We start from the raw sequence: 8,164 nt of genomic DNA, 5'->3' as shown, positions 1-8,164 counted from the left end.
ATTCAATTATATTTGTGAGAAGTATATATACAATATACCTCAACAAAACAAAATAAATCAAGCCTAATTGATTTTCAAACAAAATGAATATCATTACTTTATTCCGAAATCCGTATACAAAAAATTTCTAAATATTTGTGTCACCGTTGAATTAAAATCCTAGAGCCGCCCCTCCTCTCCATTATGTTTGAACTCATACTTTGGTGATTGCTAGCGTACGTAAAGCAAATGATCTTCTAATTTACCAAACAAACAAAATATGAGCCAGATTTTTCTTCAAGTTTTGGTATTACGGAAATGCTTCAATCAATGGGATTATTTTATTAAAAGAGTTTACAAAACTTTTTTAGTGGCCAACCAATGATCGAGATTATAATAATGCTACGCTACAAACTTGATCACTCTAATCCTACACGCACATGCCCTACCACTTGCATTACGATGGATTGTCTTTAGATTCCCAGTATCCACCATGTGGGGATGTAATACTATATTCATCTTCATTAATTAATTTTATTTTAATTTGGCTTGCTAATTGAAGCATTGTAAAAAACTAGTATTACTTCAAATCTCTGATTCATGTATGTCAACATGGAATAGATAACTCTTTTGCTAGCTGCACGGGCATATATAGCACGGCTTTTGTACTAGTACTAATAATAATAATCAGTCAAAATGCGTGTAAACTAGTCATGCAGACACCTTGAGTTATGAAACAAAAAAGGAGAATCCAACCGTAGCATTTAGTCCGAGAACTATTTTTTCGTTATTTCTTACTATTACAACAGGCAATAAAGTTTGAATTCTCAACAAAAACTAACAAAATATTTATCCACTTAACATTTGGTATCTGAAATCAATAGAACTGACTGACAAAAATAAATTGGTACGTAAAAGTTTTAATATAATTTTCGCCTTTAGTGAGCTTGTTTTAATTTTTTGTCAAAAAATTTGTTGCTTTTGGTTTTGGGATTCATCTAATTCAGGCCAATCGGACTACTCAAAATTTTGAACCACAAAGGAAATTTTAAAAGATATGAAGGAAAAATGTCCAACAGTTAGCGAGGCCGCGAAAATAATGATGTGTAAATATTGCCAGCATGAGATGCCAACCACATTTTTCCATGCAAAAAAAGAAAGAAGAGAAGACAAATCACTTACACACAGGGCGGTTCCGGGGATAACTAATTAGACACCTAAAAAAATACCTCATAGTTCCCGATCAAATTTTAATAATCCGAGCCGCTCAATGTGATCAGAACGTGATTTTAAGGGTATCCGCGTGAAATGATCAGCAAACAAAAAGACCGGGAATGGCTTGATCTGAATAGTTTTTAGCTCAAATTTGATGAACGGTTCAATTAAAAATGGCTCAAAACAAGCACTTTACGGTCATATTTTTTGTTAATTTCTCGCGGGCACCCTTAAAATCACATTCTGCACATATTAAATGGTTTGGATCATAAAAGGCATCATAATATTGGGACAAGACTATGGAGTATTCTTTCTTTAGTGATCTTGGGAATGGGATAAAGTCACATATATAGTGCCCCAAAATACTCTATATACGTACGAGCCTTGGGTATTTCAAAAATCTCAAATTTTAGAGGAAATAAAATATTTTTACTATTTGGGTTTGAATAAGACTTTTTTGCTTCTAGAAATGCAACACGAGTAATATTCAAGTGATACTCATGCGTTCTTAAGATAATATGTATTTGCCTATTTAGAGACTTTGTATTTTGTGTTCTTAATGTAATGATTAGTAGAACTTTATATTGGTTTGGCTTTCTCGTATTGTGATTATTGTTGTAAAAATTGTTAAGTATTAACTCTATAAGGACACACTTTTTTTTATTAGGCCTTGGGTACTAAAACCCTTGGGCCGGCCCTGAGAATGATCGGTGACACCCCAAGAAAAACAACAGAAAATTTCATTGCTCCTACTTCTAAAATTTCACTGGTTTTCAAATTTCACAAATTTTTGCTGGATTTCAAATTTTAGTTAATGTAAGTCTAGTTTTGGACTCCTTAATTCCCATTAAAGATTAACTCGAAACTTAGTTCCCGCTAAGTCTAGTTAGGAGTCGAAGTTGCCGTTTTGCCCTTATTTGTTGTTTTCGGTTGTACTCTCTCAAAAGTTAAGTGAAATTCACTAATGTTAAGCTCGTGAATTTCACTAATATGGAGCTCATGAATTTCACTAGCTTTTCGAACTCGTGAATTTTACTAGCTTTTGAACTCATAAATTTCACTAACTTGAAGCTCGTGAATTGGTGATTCTATAATTTTCAAAACAGAATGACTTCTTGTGCAACCGTATCTCATACGGCTAGAACAGAGCTGTTGAACACCATGGGAACCAGGTTTATTGCCCTGTTAAGGTTCATCATAATTGTAAAGGAGAAGGACACAACTATTCCTAAGGAGGTGGACACAGCTGCAGCTGATCTCAGCTCTTCTTCAACTAATAAAGAGGTGTCCGCGTCAGCTGGTCCTAGTGGGTCTGTTTTGTAGTTAACAGAGTTGGTTAAGTGAGGTTGGTTAGTGAGTGAGTGGACGGGAGAGTTGGTTAGTGGAGAGAATAGTTTGTTAGCTTTAGAATGGTTGTAATCGGTTGCTAAGAACATCAAGCAGAAATGAATTGAAACTCTAAGATTCCTCTTCTCTCTCTACGTTTATTTTGTCCTCTCTTTCTGTCTTTCTTGATCTTGATTTGATTTCTTAAGGTGAAACCCTGACAATTTTACAAATTCTTTATGGTATCAGAGCCCTAGTGACGAAAGTCCTCGATTTGGTTCAAGATATTCAAGCTCCGCTTTAGATCTACTCAGTTTTCTTCACAGAAATGTCAGCTCCTTCGAGTTCGAGTGATACTGATGTTACGATGTCTCCAGCCCTAGCTTTTCTGGTGTCCAATTTTCACTCTCTAGTCACGATAAAGCTGAATTCCAATAATTTTCTTCTCTGGAAAACTCAAGTCTTGAACGCACTTCGAGCAAATGGCTTCATCGAGTATGTTAAAAGTTCGATTCGTTCACCTCCTATGCAGATTAGAGATTCGAGCAATAATCTGGTAACGAATCCCGCCTTCCTTACTTGGACACTTATTGATAACCAGCTACTCTCTTGCTTGATTGCAACACTGTCGTCTTCTACCTTACCTCTTGTTCTAGGGTTAGAACATGTTTCTGATGTCTGGAATAGTCTGGAGAATAAGTTTAACTCTCTGTCTAGATCTAATCTTCATGAACTCAAACGAACGTTATACAATTTTACAAAGACAAACACCATGGAAAAATACATCACATTAAGATTTGTGCACAGAAGTTGAGTGTAGTAGGTTATAGAATTGATAACGATGATATGGTATTTCATACCATTAATGGACTGCCTGAAGAAGAATATGGTTCTTTAAAACAGACTTTGAGGACACACAGAGATCTGCAGTTTCATGAACTAATGTCTATCTTAAAAGCTGAAGATCAATAGGCACATAAGTCTAAGGCTGATACTGGGACTAGTAGTGTGTTTATTGCCACACAAAAGTTGCAAGATCTTAGTGTGTCTAGTGCAAGTGGAACTTCTCAAGGTACTTTATCTCAGACTGATAATAGTGGCTCTACTTTTACTGCATTAGTAGTTCAATATACACCTCTGGCTCAGTCATCTCACTCGCAGTTTTCTCAGCCTCAAAATTTAACACAATCACAAGCACAAATGTTTCAACCATCCTAAGCACATATGTTTCAACCTGTTTTTCCACAAGCACCTTTCTTTCCACAATCTAGTCACAGATTCAACAACAACTGAAACAGATCAAGGGGACAAGGATTTGTATCCTTTCCAAGGTCAACATGTCAAATTTGTGGAAAGGACAATCACTCAGCTCGCACTTGTTGTTTTAGAAACACATAAGCATCTGGTTTCACAGTCCCACCTCCTGGTTTTACAACACCTGGCATGGTTTCTTCACCTGGTTTATATCCATCTTATGGTTTTCAGTCTCCTAATATATGGAGGCCTGACTATTCTGCTCAATTTTCAGTCCCAATGCCTTTTGCTCCATAGTCTTCACAAGGGCCAACTCATACTCATTTTCTGTCATTTGGTCTTAATAACACAGCTGGTTATGGTGGTGGTTTTAATGGTCATTTTCCTACTTCTGTTGGTCCAAGTTCTGGCATACAAAGCAATGGCTATCATATTGGTCCAAGCTCTGGCATGCAAAGCAGTGGTTTTCATAGTGCTGCATTTGCTTTTACAACATGTTATGCTCCAGGTTCAGAAATTGTCACTTCTAGTAACAATGCTTCTGTTTCACCAAGCTGGTATCTGGACAGTGGGGCTACTAACCCATGTCACTCCTGATCTTAATAACCTCACATACTCATCCTTATCCAGCAGGGGCAGGAATGATGGTTGGAAATGGTAATTCTTTGTCTGTCTCTTGTTTAGGAGATGGCATTTTACCTACTCCTAAGGCTAAGTTTCATCTTACTAATGTCCTACATACTCCTGCCATCACACATAATCTTCTCTCAGTTTTTCAGTTTGCTAAAGACAATAATTTCTATCTAACCTTCAGTTCCTCTGTTTATGTCATTCAGGACAACCTATCTCACCAAGTTCTCTTCAAAGGGCCATGCCACAAGGGCCTCTAACCTATTCAAAGCTTCTTTGAGTTTGCTTTTGCTCAGGTTCCAGTTGTTTTTCATACCAATAATACTGTGTCAGCTTCTCCTGCTACTTTATGGCATCAGAAGCTTGGACACCCTAGTTTTCCTCTCTTTTAGTCTCTCATAAAACAATTTGATTTGCCTGTGTCTAAGCCTTTTGATGTTTCATGTTTTAGTTGTAATAAAGTCATAAGTCATAAGTTGGCTTTTACTTTGTCTGCTACTAAGTCTGCTAAACCTTTTGATTTGTTGCACATGGATGTGTGGGGTCCTGCTCCTATTCCTTCAGTTAAAGGGTTTAGATATTATCTTTTGATCATAGATGATTGTACAAGATATTCGTGGTTGTTTCCTTTATACTATAATTCCGATGTTTAAACCACTCTTGCACACTTTAAAGCCTATGTTTAGAATCAGTTCCACACATCTGTTAAAACTAGGGGTGTGCACGGGTCGGACGGGTTGGGTTTGGCCCCAAACCTGACCGGACATGTCGGGTATCATTATTTTTGGCCCCGAACCCGAACCGAACAAGTGGGAATTACCGTTCGCGTGCCCGATTTTTTTGGTCGGGTCGGGTCGGGTCCGACCAAAACCAAATTAATCTATATGAATTGATTGGTTTTGGTCAGGTCGGGTAAGAAACGCAGCACCCCAAACCCCGAACCGAAAATTGATTTTTAACAAAAAATGAACCCGTACCCGACCGAACCACATGTTCGGCCCCACTCGAGACCCTTCGGGTCAAGTCGGGTCGGGTTGGTCGGGTTACGGGTTTTTTGCACACCCCTAGTTAAAACTGTTAGGTCTAATAATGGAAAAGAATTTGTTAATCATTATCTGATCAATTTGTTTCTCATTAGTGGTATCATACACTAGACTTCTTGTCCTCACACCCCTGAACAAAATGGTGTGGTGGAACGAAAACATAGACACTTGATGGACACTACACTCACTTTACTTGATCAAGCTGGTATGCCTGCTCAATTTTGGTTAGAGGCTTTGCTTGCTACTGTCTTCTTAGCTAATCGTCTTCCTCATTCTTCTCTCCAATTTCAAGTTCCTCATGTTCTTTTGTTTCATACTAAACCTGACTATGTTGCGCTAAAACCCTTTGGATGTGCTTGTTTTCCTTAGCTAAAGCCTTATCACTCTCACAAGTTGATTCCTAAGTCTACTACTTGTGTTTTTCTGGGTTACTGTACTACTTCTAAAAGATATCGATGTTTTGATCCTTTTACTAATAAAGTATACACTTCTAGACATGTTCGATTTCTTGAGCAACATTTTCCTTATTCTACTTTTGTTTCTCAAATTTCTTCTGTCCAAGATGTTGATTTTCAGCTTTCTACTTTTTCTATCCCTCTTACTAGTTTTTCAGACATCATAGTGATTGTTAATCCAATTATTCCCTCATCTCCTATTCAAAATTCTTCTGTTCCAACTGTTGTTCCTGTGTTTGATTTTGTTCCCTTTTCAGCTCATATTGGTACTGATCTTCTTAGTTTACCTCCTTCTTGTGTTGTTCCTGTTTCTTCCAATTCTGTTCTACCTTCTTCTTCTCCTTCTTTGAGTATTCCTCCTCCTCCTGAGTCTCTTTCTACTGCAAGTCCATCTCATTCTATGAGAACAAGGTCTCAAAATGGTATCTTTAAGCCTAGACAACCTTTTACCTTACTTACTTTAACTTCTTCTTCATTTTCTTCTTTCCCTACTGCTGAACCTACACATTTTTCTGAGGCTATACGTCATTATGTGTGGCAAAAGGCTATGGAAGAGGAGTATGAGGCCTTAGTTAAACAGGGCACCTGGGTTCTTGTTCCTCCACTTTCACATGGGAATGTTATAAGGTGTCAATGGATTTTTAAAATCAAGAAACACTCCAATGGCACAGTGGCACGATATAAAGCTAGGCTTGTAGCTAATGGAAACCAACAAGCAGAGAGCATGGATTTCTCTGAGACTTTTAGTCCTGTTATTAAACAACCCACACTGAGAGTTATCCTTAGTCTAGCTGTTCATCATCAGTGGCCTCTTAGACAATTGGATGTTTCCAATGCATTTTTACACGGAATGATTTATGAGGATGTATATATGAAACAACCACTGAGATACAAAGATTCAGTCCATCCTGATTATGTTTGCAAGCTTTCCAAAGCTCTTTATGGTCTACGACAGGCACCTAGAGCATGGTATTCTATGTTCTCTATTTATCTGGTTCAACTTGGTTTTCAGTCGAGCAAAGTAGACACTTCTCTGTTTATTTTCACTCAAGGGATCCAAATTACTTTAGTTTTGATCTATGTGGATGATATAGTCATCACAAGAAGCAATTGCTTTTACACACTTCTCTTATTAACAAGCTCAGTTAAAGGTTTGTTATGAAGGACTTGGGACCACTCCATTATTTTCTGGGTATTGAAGTTACCACTTTACCTTTTGGTCTTTTTCTTTCCCAATCTAAATATGCCTCTGATGTTCTCCTTAGAGCTGGGATGATAGACTGTAAAGCTGCTAATTCTCCTGCCTCAGTTAAGCCTGGCATACCAAATTGTGATTCTCTTTTTTCAAGATGTTTCTTTATATAGAACTTTGGTGGGTCTTTACAATATTTGACATTGACTAGGCCTGAAATATCCTTTTTTTGTGAATGTGGCATGTCAACATATGCATGCTCCTAAGCTGAGTCACTTTATGGCTGTCAAACGCATACTTCGATACATCAAAGGGTCTGTTCATCAAGGGTTGCACTTTGTTCTAGGGCCCTTAACCCTCACAGCTTTTGCAGATGCTGACTGGGCAGGGGATCCAGTCGATAGAAAGTCCACAACAGGTTTTGGGGTTTTCATGGGGCATAATTTAGTCTCTTGGTGTGCCAAGAAGTAGCACACTGTGGCTTGCTCTTCTACTGAGACCGAGTATAAAGCCATGGCACAAACAGCTAGTGATTTGGTTTGGTTGCAACAGTTATTTTTTGAATTGCATATTCCATCTTCTACTCCACATGTCTTATGGTGTGATAACAAGTCTGCCATTGCATTAGCTTGCAATCTTGTTTTCCATGCTAGGACTAAACACATAGAGATCGATTATCATTTCATTTGTGAACAAGTGCTGAATAGGCAAATTGTGTTATATCACATTAGTTTTGAAGCTCAATTAGCTGACGTTTTCACCAAGGCTTTGTCTGTATCCAGGTTTCAGCTTTTAAAGTCCAAACTCATGGTAGCTAATCCTCCCATTCATTTGCGGGGAGGTGTAAAGGAGAAGGACACAGCTATTCCTGAGGAGGTGGTGATAAGCACCCGACAATGACATTAAGGGTGCGCTAGTTGTCTAGTTTTAGTTATTTCTTTCGTTAATTTAGTGGTTTTTAATTGTTTTTGCTCGTAAGGTCTTCTAGTTTCGTTTTATAGGAAATTGTTCAAAGCAGGGGTTTTTAAAGCCAAAGCGCGTTAAGACATTTGAGGTTTAAAGATGGCCAA

This window comes from Rhododendron vialii, chromosome 3a (genome assembly GCF_030253575.1).
Source record: "Rhododendron vialii isolate Sample 1 chromosome 3a, ASM3025357v1".
NCBI classification, from domain to species: domain Eukaryota; kingdom Viridiplantae; phylum Streptophyta; class Magnoliopsida; order Ericales; family Ericaceae; genus Rhododendron; species Rhododendron vialii.
The sequence above is the reverse complement of the archived record's forward strand: the minus strand, read 5'-3'. Positions refer to the sequence as shown.